Raw genomic sequence first — 12,281 nt, 5'->3', positions numbered from 1 at the left:
GGTGCAAGTCGTGCCGCCGGGAGTCCGGGCACGCGTGTGGGAGTCACCGCGCGCGTGCGACCCTGGCCACCCGGAGGACTCCTGTTGGGGACTTCGTTGGTGACCCGCTGCGTGCGTGGCGCTGTCCCTGGGGCACAGGGCGGGAGTGCGTGAGAGTGTGCGCGCGCGTTCTACTGGGGTGCGGTGGGCAGCGGGACTCCAGTCGACCTGTGGGGTGACTGTGGCGCGCACCGGGGCAGCGTGGCCGTTGGCAGTGTTTGCAAGGGTGACAGAGTGGCCGGAGGGTGGTCTCGAGGACACAGAGAGGACCTTGGGTCTGCCGATCTCCCTGGGGCGGGCGCAGCGGTTCCCAACAGTGGCAGTGTCTGGGGTGTTTGGCGGCTGCCTCTGCGTGCCGCTGGGGTGCCCCGGGCGGGCCGAACTGCCCGGGCGTCTCCCCAAAGTCTTTGTTCAGGCCTCACATGGGAGCGGGGCTAAGAAAATGGCGGGGCTCCCAAATTTCGGAGGGGCAGAGGAGGGGAGGGAAGAACGGGCGTACTGCCAGCTGGGGCCGCGCCTCTCCACCGACCCTGGACGTCGCAGCCGCGCCCCCCCCCCAAAAAAAAAAAAAAAACTTTCCTTGGTGCAAACTTTTCGGTATCAGCGACCTGGGCTGCTGCGGAGTGGACCTGGCGGCACCCTGGGAATCCCGTCCCGCCACTCGGAGGCAGGAGGGGCGGGAGGCAGCGGTGGACACAGACCGCTGTGTTGCGACCACACCGTCGGGTCAGCCTCGGGTACAACAGCGCCGACCTTGGCGCGCTGGGAGAGCGAGTCCCGCCTCCAGCGAAGTTCTCTGCGCGGCTGAGGCAGAGACAGAGGCCCGAATCATGCTTATCCTGCTGTCCCACTCTCCCTGGGCCGTAGCATAAGGCTCTGAGCAGGCACAAAATACTATAGTGGCCCCAACAGCACTGCCTGCAGGGCCAGGCCACTGGCAGGTAACACAGATTCGCCAAAGGGGACACCTGGGGTTGCCTAGACCTGCTTACTGGCCAGGCCTGTCTGTGGCAATTCTCTAGGCCTGGGGCTCCAATTGTCCCCTCTGTCCAGCTTGAGCCCTGCCAGCGTGCCCACAGTTTATAGTGGATGTCCAGATGGATGTGGCCAGTGACTGTGCCTGGGGTGTGCCAGGAGGTTTTGAAGGGGCAGGAGGGCACATTCAGGTGGGTGTGAATCGAGGCCTGCTAGTGCTCTTGTATGCACAGGTGCAAGTTTGTGTGTGTGTGTGAGAGAGAGTTAATCTAGAGCCTGCGTGCGGCCCTGTGGGCTGGCTGAGATCAGGCCTGCGTGGCATAGACATGTATGACCCAGACAGCGGGTTTTCCTATACAAGGCGGGTCTGAGTCTAAGTGAGTGTGGGCAGGGGTGCACATGTGTGCTTATGTCTCACTGTGTGTGTGCAGGTGTGAGCAGGCACTCTGACTACCTTGGTCATGTGGGAGACCCCTACATCTGTGCCTCCAACTCTCCCGCTGGCCGTTGTATGTTGGATCACCCACATGAGGCCTTTGCCTAGCCAACTGGGTCTGCGCTGTGGCTGCTTTTCGGTTGACACTTCGCTGGCCTGTGTGACTGGAGTTTGAGGCCTGGTGGGACCAAGACCCCAGGCTCAAGCAGCCCCTTGTCCACCAGGCTGCCAGCCCTGCTCCCAATCCAAGCATGCCCGACATCTGGGCCTGCTCCCCACCCCCACCCCATGGCCTGGCTGAGACACCCACCCTTCGGATTTCACAGAACCTCAGGAGAGAAAATGCCAGCTGATTCACTGGTGACAAGACTAGGAAGGGACTGGGTGGCCCCAGACTCAGGGTGATGGCCGCGCTTGGCTCTGTGATACTCCAGAAGGGAATATGGGCTTAGTTCTGTGTGAGCTGCAGCCCGAGTGTGCCAGGCTGGCTGGGAGGGGAGTGGGCATGGTATCACCAGGCTGCCAGCCCTGCGTGGTGGGCAGGGAAACCCCTCGGCTCTGGGCAGGCTGTCCGCTGGTCAGCAGGGTCTGGCTGCCCCTCCCCGGCAGCCACAACTCTGTTTTTACAAATCTTTCTGCTTCCATAGTTTGCCCTGCTGGTCTCTGCTTTCCTGACGGTCTCTGTCGTTGGCTGTCTTTTTCCCTGTCTCTGCTCCTTTTCTGTCTCTCTTTCTCCATCTCTGTCCTCCTGAATTTGACTGTCCTTGTCTCTGGTCTGGACCCATCTCTGCCTCCCCCGCCGCCCCCTGAGTCTCGGACTCTTCTGTCTCTCCCCAGCCTCTCTCTGGCCTCTCTCTCTCCCCCTTTCCTTTTTTTCAAACCAGAATTGGCTTCGATTTTAAAGTCAATAAATGATTGAGCAGGAACGAGCTTGGAGCAGCGGGGCCCTGGCGGGGAAAGGCACTGTGGGTGAGGGGGAAGGGCGGCGGGGGTGGGGGGCGGAAATCTCCTTCTAGAAAAAGCATCAAAATCCAGGGCGGCCAGGCAGGGCAGTTGCTGGAGATGCTGAAGCCCACTTCAGACACAGGCCCAAGTCCCAGGCAGAGACAGGGGGTGGAGGTAGACACAGGGGACCCCACAACAAACAGAGAGACATGCGCTGAGATGTGGACACACACATGCTACTCTACCACCAAGGTGGGGATATAAGCATTTTGGTCACACTGGCATGCAGACGCATGACCATTGATCAGGAAAATACAGATACAGATCAGGAAAATGTGGACGTGTGTTCAGCATGTACGCGGAAACACATGTGAACCCCTCAAGATGGGACCCATGTATCCATGTCGGCTCAGAGATGTGGAATACCTCCCAGACCCATGGCCATGGAGACGCATATGGATTCAGAAAACTGTAGACCTGTGCTCACAAGCACCCTCAACACACTCATAATGTGCCCGTGCTTGTGCGTACACACACACACACACACACCCCTCAAGGCGGGACATGAACTTGGGCATCATTTCACGGAGACAGTGATACCTCTCAGACCAGTGGAGCCCTCAGTACACACTCGGTGGAGTGTGTTCACCCTACACACTCACAGATCCCAGGTTGGAGTGATGCCGGGTGTACAGCTTTTACACGGAGAGAAGAGGCTGTTGGTTCACACGGGTGTGCGCACACATACCTTCTCAAACACAGAGATACATACTGATGCGTGCGCCCCCCTCCTGGCCACGGGGTTGCACATACAACATGCAGACACTTGCGAACACAAAGACATCCATGGGCGTGCGCAGATATACTCACCCTCAGACACACACCTACGCCGATAGTCCCTGCCTCCAGAGCCGCAGAATGTCCCTGCACCTTTGTTTCTGCGCAGTATCTCACACACTCCTATGGGGGGGGGCATGCCCCCTGGCCCCCTTGCTCTGATCCTCTGGGTCACTATGGCCATGTCTCTGTCTTTGCGAAGCGTTGGCTCTCTGTCCCTGTACTAACCTGGTGCTTTTTTCCCCCCACCCCTACTAGGTCCTGGGGATTGCACCAGGGGCAGTCTACCACTGACCTTCCTCCCCAACCCTTTTCACTTTTTTTGTTGCCCAGGCTGGCCTTGAGCTTGTGCTCCTCCTGCCCCAGCCTACGGAGTTGGGGAATACAGACGGGTGCTATCCTACCTGGCTCTGGGACTTGCTTTTCATAGCATATTCTCTCTTTGGCTCTAGCCCGGCACACACGTCCCACCCCAGCAGTGGACATACAGGAGGCCTGGGGAAGGTCACTGCTGGCGCTGGACAGGGGCTGTATGAGATGTTCTAGTGCGGGGCCAGGCCAAGTTCAGAGCCGAGACTCTGCTGGGTCAATGCGGCAGGGGGAATACGGTGCTCTGGGAACTGGAGCCAGGGGTCCTGCCCAGCCATGAGAGTCTTGTGTAAGCCCAAGAGCTTCCAGACAGAGGCTGTGGGAAGAGGGGTCAAGGGCTAGGCTTTGCCATAGTTCAGCACCCAGTTTCAGCTTTGGCTCTGCATCTCTTAATCCTGTGATTCGAAGTGCAGGGTTTTTCCGGTCTATAAAATGGGCATGACAGTGTGTATCTCTCTCTCTTGGGCTGTGAGGAGGCTCAGCATGATACTTGCATGTAGCAGATGTTCCAGAAATGCACCTGTTCTCGATTGGGTGGTCATCCTCCTGGACCCATCTATCTGAAAGAAGGATGCTTCTGAGCGGTGGACGACAGGGTCAGGCGCCTCCCCACCATGGAAATCTAGTGGACTTCCTGGAGGAAGGAGCAAGCAAAGAATTTGGGGGGCTAGCTCTTGGTCCAGCTCTTTCCTCTTGCATGGAGTCCTATAGGCCAAGCACAAGGAGGCAGGGCTTCAAGGTAGGAAGGGATGATGACGAGGGTGAGGAGGGGGGGCAGCCTGCACTGTCTTATGGGGACCTGACACCCTCCTTCGTAGGCTCTGAGCACCAGTAAAGAGAAATGTGTACAAATGCACGTCCCAGAGGGAGTGAGACAAAGAGCTCAGAGACTTGGTGCATCTCGATAGCAACCTCAGGGATGTCCCCACAGCTCCAGAGCTGTTTCTACATCTGCGCTTGGGTGTTGTCACTTGGACCCAACTGTGGGGCAGGATTTGGCTAGATCAGGTGGGCATTGCAAGTGGGTGGCAAGCTGACGCCATAGCTGCTGGCACAATCTCCCTGTGGTCACTGTCTGACTGCTGGCCTATGCATGGAACCCGCTGGGAACCTGGCCTTGCGGTCTGCTTGGGTCTTGTCCCCAGATCTCAAAGTGGGAATTTGGGGTCTTGTAGCTTTCATCCTCTAGCTGGACCAAGGGAGGCAGGGGAGGCTGATACCTGTCATTTTCTCTGACATGATGCTGCGGACAGGGCTCCTGTCTCCCCGGAGCCCTGGATGTGGGGACCTGGGAGGTGAGAGTGGCTCTCAGAGGTGCTGGGGTTCTTCTAGGTCGGTGGGAATTGATCAATGCCCCCTCAGGGCCACCATTTTCCTGTGGATGTCTGTATGGCCAAGCGTCTGTGGGGTCCTTTTCACATATCTGAGTATCTGTCCCTGGGTGCTATCTGCACGTGACTCCGAGGACCATCACACTTTCCCTCTCTTGTGTATTTGGTGACATTGCAGTGGTCGGGGGTGGGGCGTGATATCAGGCATGTCCTTGTGCTTGACATGGTCTTTGTGTCATGGTGCTGCCTGGGCAGTCCATGGGGATTGGTATTGGTGTAGCTGTCACCGTCTCCATCTTTGATTATCTGCTTCCCATGGAAATGACCATGTCACCGCACAGTGTGTCCTATGTGCAGCAGTGAGACCGAGTGTGTTACCCTGGCGGACCAGAGCTTACGCCTCCACGTGTGTGCCAGCCTGTACCCGTCAACCCAAATCCACATACATGCCCATGCGGTCTCCGGGTGTCACCCCGGCTGTGTTGTTGTGCATCATGGGCTTGTCCCTGTGACTCTCATTGTGTTCCTGGCCACATGGTCCCTTCGCCCTGGCATTCCTGTCCTCTCGACATGGTGCACGATGCCCACTATGGCGGCTGGGTGAGTGGCTGCCAGCAAGCTGGCCGCTTGGTCCCTTCCCATGAGGCTGCACGCGGTGGTGGCCTGCTGTGGGCCCCGCCCGCAGCCCTGGCCCGGCGTGGACAGAAGCCTGTTGTGCGGCGAGGTGCGGGTGTGTGTTTGGGCCGCCCACAGGCCTCCCTCTGTCTGCCCAGTGCACATTGATCTTGGCTTCTGCCTGTGGCCGCCCTGGCCTGGCCAGCTGGGTGTCCGGCTGTCTCTGAGGGCCTGAGCCCGCTGTCCCTGCCGTTCCCGCCACCCCCACAGCCAGGCCTGCCCCAGGTCCCTGCCCGGGAGCCACTCGCAGGCCCTCTGAGGCTCCGAGGGCGCGGATTTGGAAACTGAGGCCCCCCTTCCTTCCCCCTTCCTCTCCCTCTCCTCCCTCTCTCCTCCCTCCCCCTCCGGCTCCCTCTCTCCCTCTCTCTCCTCCTGCCAAACGCGTCTTGGCTCTGTCTGAATATCTCTCCTCCTCGATTTTTGGCTCCAGCTCTGGGCGCGCTCACTAAAGGAAGAAGGGCTAGCTCCCCGCCCCCACCCTTCCTCACCGCCTCCCCCTTCCCAAGGAGCCCCTCTGAGGGCGGGAGTGGCCTCATATAGTGGCCTGAGCCCCCCAAGTGGGCTTGGCCAGGGGGGGCACAGGCCTGGTGGGGGAGGGGCAGGGTAGATTGGGCCTGGCAGCCCCAGGCGGGCAGTGGGCAGGGTAACTGTGCTGCCCGGCTGGGCGGGCAGGCGGGGAGGGGTCGGGGCATGGAGCTGGGGTGTCTGGCTTCTGGTGGGGCTGGCAGGCCTCTGTGAGGCGCAGCTGTGCCCAGAACTCCGAGTTGCATTTGCCACCACTACCAATGTGGCTGCGCCAGCCAGCGAGGGGAGGCGAGTCGCGGGCACTGCGGCGCTCCGCAGCCAATCAGAAGCCGGGGTTGCACTGGGGAGCTCTCCCCCTACTGGGCCCCACCCTGAGGGGAGCTGGGGGTGGTGGCCAGCAGCAGGCAAGGGGCAGCACCTACCACCACCATCGAGGACCCTGCCCCCACTGCTAAAACTCAGTGCCAGCCTTCCAGGCACAGAGCAGGCAAGACCAGGGGTCTGTCCGTCCCCACCTGAATTTGTGTGAGCTAAGCTGGAGGAAGGGACTGCTCATAGGTGCACCGGTGCCCCCCGCCCCCCACAGCCAGGCCTTAGGGATTGGGATTGGGGGCCAAATCATCCAGGTGGTTCCGAGCAAATATGGGCTTCGTTAGTCGGATCGTCTGGTGTGTTGGGGGTTATTCTGAGTCCATTTCACACAAAGTCACACATCCTCACTGGCACATGTGGGCACAAAGAATCCTGCTGCCATACACTGGCATTCTGTGCCTCCCTCCCCTAGGCACACAGAGACATAGGCGTTCACACACAGAGGCTGCCCTGGACGCAGACACCTGCAGACACCTAGCCACACCAAACACTGACACAGCATGGCACGCCCAGGGGTTCCCCTCAGGGGTGCAGATGCATGGGACACCCAGTGACATGGCCACAGGTTATACAGCACAGTATAGACACAGACTACCACCTTCGGTCACCCAGGAGCACACACCAAGACCGTGAGGAACACGGCACCCGTGCCCAGTGGCACATCAGACTCCAGAAAAATCCAGCCAGCACCAAGCACACAGGAACACACACGGCACCACGGACCGTGCAGCATTTGGGGCACGTGGACACACACACCTCCCAGACCCACCCAGGGTGATTTGTCCACTGGGAAATGTCTGGAGAGATTTTTGGTTGTCACACTTGGAGAGAGGACTGCCGTTGGCATCTGGGGGTAATGGAGGCCGGGAGTGCTGCTCAGCACCCCACAGTGCACAGGACGCCCCAAGGCAACGGATGATCCAGCTCAAGAGTCAGTAGTGCCAAGGTTGGAAAGCCTGCCCCGAACACACACAGGGTGATGTGGCTATGGCTGGCCCTCAACACTCGTGGCGTGCACACACACGTGCCACACTCAAATGCGAGGCTGGCTGATGTGGCGTCACGCGGTGCTGCTCACCCTCCCAGACGCAGGTATTGTCTTATATGCAGCTATCCGCACACAAACCGGGGCACAGACTGTGCGGCGTGTGCACGGTGCCACGTCACCCCAGCACGCAGCGGCAGGACTCACACCCCCACATGAGTTTGAGCCTGGTCACAACTGGCCCTGGTTGGAAGATGAGACCTGCCTCCTGCCCCTCGCCCCGCCAGCCTTTCTGACTGATTTTAAGAAGCATCCATGAACCTGGCCTCTCAGTGTAGAATTTGGAGCCCTGAATCTCTGCCCTGGTTTGTAAAAGCCTGGCATGGGGGCAAGCCTGGGACTCCATATGCCCACCCCTGCCCAGGATATCACTGGCTTTCTGGACCCAGCAGCCGAGGGCCCCACCTCACTGCCCTTCGGCCATAGAGAGAAGGAAGGGGGACAAAGCTGCGTTCTCAGGCTTGTCTGCCACGGGGCTGTCTCTCCAAACCTTTGACTTTTTATGTATTTATTTTTGTGGTGGTGAGGATGGAACTCAGGACTTTGTGTGTGTTAGGCAAGCACTCTACCACCAAGCCACACCCCTAGCCCAATCCTTTGGCCTTTGATTTCCCCATTTATGACCCTGGGGAGAGAGGGAAGAAAGATGGGTGGCAGAATAGTAGTGGGAGAAAGCCTTTTGTAGGATCATAGCAAAATGAACGGTTGTCCCCCAAATCACAGCGATAGCTAGCATGTACCATCGCTCACCATGCTAAGTGCTTCTTAGCTTACCTCCTGGAATCCTGGGCAAGGCAGGTACTGTTGATTAGGAGAGTGGAGCTTCAGATTCAGCTTCTTGGGTTTGGATCCTGGCTCTGCCTCTCTCTAGCTGCGTGACGTTGGGCAAATCACTCAACCTCTCTGGGCCTCATTTTGTCGTTTAGAAAACAGGGCTTGTAGTAAGGATCTGAGGAGCTGGTTTGCAGAAAATGCTTCAAAACTGTGCTTGATGGGAAGCAAATGCTTTATTTGATAGATGACAAGCCAAGAATCAGAGAAGGGAAGTCCACTGTTACAGTCAAGGTGGGATGTTGTGGGGCCTTCGTCAGTCCTTTACCACTATCCGAAGTCTTGCCGATGGAAGAGAATTGCAGCAGGTTCTCTGGCCTTTACCTGCACACTCTCGTACCGCCATTTGGAGCATGCCGCAGCTGTCAGTCCTCATCCTCTCCTTACTACTCTGACCTTCAGATCTTCTTCCAACTAGGGCTCAGAGAAAGGGTGTATGATGGTCTCACCCACTCTGAACCTACACTGGCCAGTCTTGCCCTCACCCCAACAGGACTGGACAACCTCTCCCACACCTTGCTGGGCACCCAGCCGGAGCCCGCATGCTGGGGGTGCAGCCGGGGGCCTGTGCATTCCTTTGACAAATATTTACCAAGCACATCCTGGGTGCCAGGCCCTGTTCTAGGCCCTAGGGGCTCGGCAGGGAGCAAACCTGGCAAAGGTGTCAGCCTTGGTGGGAGGGCAGACAGAGAATCTGATAAACAAGGGAGTGCCCTGTCCTTGAGACGGTGCTAGGTGCAGGGGGGAAAGCGCTCAGGACAGGCCCGAGGGAGGATGAGTTTAGCAGAGGGGGTCAAGGATCAGCACTGTCCTGCCTGTCAAGTGTGGCCTGCAGGCCCCTTTCCATCTCAGACAGGCAGTCTGGAGGTCAGGGTGTGTGGTTGGGCATGGTTGTCTCCAGCTGCCCAGAATGTAGGGCCTGTTGTGGCTTCATGATATCAAGGATGGATATCCTTGTGGGTACACCCTATGCTGCCCACCCAGGACCTGGGGACAAGATGGCTGGGATCTCTCCTGTACAGAATCCAGGCCTCGATGGGCACTGGGTATTCTCAACCCTGCCACTCTGAGCCAGGGGGTGGAGCAGGGGCAGCTGGTGGCCCAGAGTGGCACTTCCACCTGGGTCCCTTGATTTAGCTCCCCCAGGGCGGGCCCAGTTTATTTTTACCCGAGCCTGTCACCCTGGCAGTACCAGGCTGCGCCATCTTTGCAGGGTCTTGGGTACTTGCCCATAGTTTGGGGGCACACCTGGCTTTGCCTGCTGGGCCCCCAACTCTCACTGGGCTCCATCTCCCCTCAGAGCTCTGGGTTGAGGGCCCTGAACTGGGCGCTGATGGGGTCCATGCTGCAGGCTGACAACCACCGTGCCCAGCCTGGTGGCATTTGGTTTGGCCCCCTGCCTGTCCGCCACCCCCACCCTGTGCCTGGGCAGAGATGAGCGGCTGCCGCTGCCAGTCTCCATTTCGAAGCTTGGGGTGGGGGTGGGGGAGTGCTGTGCGCCTGTGGGCCCCCTGCCTGTCCTGTGCCACCTAGGGCTCATCCTCCCTGGGAGGGCCCCTGGCTGCCTCGCCCGCTTGCTGCCCCTTTGCAGCCCAGCCCGGAGCTCGGGAGGATGCCCGCCTGGCTTCCATCTTCCCGCTCCTTCCCTCCCTCTCTCCCTCTCCTGTAATGGCTCACCATTTTTGGCATCTCTTCCCCTTCCCCCTCCCATAGGCGCCAACCTCACTTCCAAACCCGCCATTGCTGGCTCTCGGGCCTTCTTTGCTGCTAAGGGCTGGGACCTGGAGATGAGGGTTTGGGGGGACCAGGCGTGAGGGCATTGGGGCCTTCTGGATGCTGTGCATGTGTCTGGAGGGCATGTGCCCTCAGCCAGCTGGCTCCACCCATGTCTTCTTTTAGCCTCAAGGTTGGCAGAGCCAGATGCGATGAAAAATGGGGATCCTTCTGTGTCTCACAGCCCCCCGGGGCCCCATGTTGCTCTCTGGGCTGCCAGGAGACCAATGTGGGCATCTTCACTCAAGCCCAGGGCCTGGATTAGCAAAAGACAAGTTTCATGCATGGAGTGTCCCTGTGTTCCTCTCCCAAGATCCCCTCAGATCCCCGAGATTCTTGCTCCCCTTCTCCAGAGCTAGGGAGTGGGGGGAAACCAAGCCCTACATTGGGCCCTTGTGCCCCCAGAGGGGCAAGGGACTTCAGAGAAACCGGTTTACTGGCCCCCCCCAAGCCCGCTGCCCGCGCCTCTCTCGGCACTAAACAAAGTTTGCTAAGTAACTTCAAATGTTATTTGAGGACGGCCTGGCCTCAACCCAAGGCGGCCCTGTGGAAACTTGTTTTTCGCTGCCGAGGCTGCAAGTATCAAAGACACACTTTCGGTGGGGGGGGGGGGTTTGCTTCCATGCCTCTTCCCCCTCCATGGCAAGGGCTGGCCCTGAATGGACACTCAGACACATGGAGCCGACACACACAGGCCAGTGCCAACAGAGGGACCTTCACATCACCCTCGGGCCTGTGCCTCAGAGACGGCAGGGGAATGGCTGTGGAACACAGCACTCATCGTGTGCACACAACATACCCACACTGCCACACCAAGGAGGCCTGGGGCGTGTGTGTGTGTCTCAGGTGTGCCCCCAGCCCAGGTCCCTGGATTCTCCCAGCTGGTGAAGTTTTGCCACATTGAGGAAAGCGTGGCTCTGACACTTGGACTGGTATTTTCATGACTCGGGGGCCCAAGGAATAGGTGGACAGGTGCCTCCTAGCCTCAGTTTCCCCAACCATAAGGGGAAATTGTGGGTAGGAACGGCACAGGAGGCAAATCCCAGCTGAGCAGGAGAGCACCTGGGCTGGGATCTTGGTCTGGCTGCTTTTCGGCTGTGCCTGGGGTCTTCTCATCCCTCTGGCTGGCTGAGTCCCTAAAGGTGGGCTTGGAGCATGGTATTCACTGATGCTCCTGCCCATCCTGATGGCCCGAGCCTGGTGTGTGTCCCCCATCCCTGCAGGGCACCCCACCAGCTCAGGGCTCTCAAGGTGCTGGGGAATAGCCCATGGCAACCGTGCTCGCTCCCTCTCTTCCCTCCGCAGGCCCTTCTCTCTGGTTTCTTTCTCCCTTTCTGTTCCAGCCTTTCCCATCTTTCTCCAAATCCCCCTTCTTCCTTCTCTAGGTCTGCACTGGCCTGGAGCTCAGGGAAAGTGTGGGAAATAGGCACAAAGTGTGTGTCCTTCATCGAAGCCAGCCAGGCCTAGGGTCCTTCGTGTCCTTGACCACCCTCCTGTGGGTACTCCAAGCCTCAGCAAGAAGCTGAGGGCTGGGCACTTGAGCTCACACAGTGGGTCAGGAGGGCCTCTGTCACAGTGCCCTTCCATCTCTCATCTCTGAGGTTTGCAAACAGGTGGCCCCCATGGAATGCAATGGAAAAGCGAAGGCCCAGAGGGGACACAGGGCTGCCACTCTCTCTCAGTCCCCAAGAGCCTCCCCACCCTCCCTGTCACCCTAATCCTCACTGAGGTAGGTTTATGGGGTCCCCCAGTCCCAGCCCCACACACTGCCTCATCTCCACTCACAGTCAACGCCCGCAACACCCCGCCACCCGCAGTCTGTCGCGCGGTGACAGCCTGTCACAGGCACCGCCGCACACCGGCACAATCTGTCGTCCACGCACAGTCTCACACACAACCTGTCACACACACGCACGCACACACACACACACACAGCGGCACAGTCGCACACACAGCCAGCCTCACGCGATCACACCAAGCGTCACAGCTTGTCACAGCCATAGATTCCTCACAATAAAAATAACAGCTACCATCTCCAGAGCAATTGCGCTGGGCAGGCGGTTGGTGGGCAGGCAGGCAGGAATCCATGACCTCCTGTGACCTGACCTCCCAACACGAGGCGTCTGTG

General features: G+C 58.9%; 1 protein-coding gene across 4 annotated transcripts in view; it reads left to right on the top strand.

Moving 5' to 3' along the window:
- LOC144251598 (nuclear factor 1 X-type) overlaps positions 1-12,281 on the top strand; it is a 94,825-nt gene that overhangs the window by 230 nt on the left and 82,314 nt on the right. The gene's annotated exons all lie outside the window — the stretch shown is intronic.

Source organism: Urocitellus parryii, unplaced genomic scaffold (assembly GCF_045843805.1).
Source record: "Urocitellus parryii isolate mUroPar1 unplaced genomic scaffold, mUroPar1.hap1 Scaffold_118, whole genome shotgun sequence".
Taxonomy (NCBI): domain Eukaryota; kingdom Metazoa; phylum Chordata; class Mammalia; order Rodentia; family Sciuridae; genus Urocitellus; species Urocitellus parryii.
The sequence above is the reverse complement of the archived record's forward strand: the minus strand, read 5'-3'. Positions and strand labels throughout refer to the sequence as shown.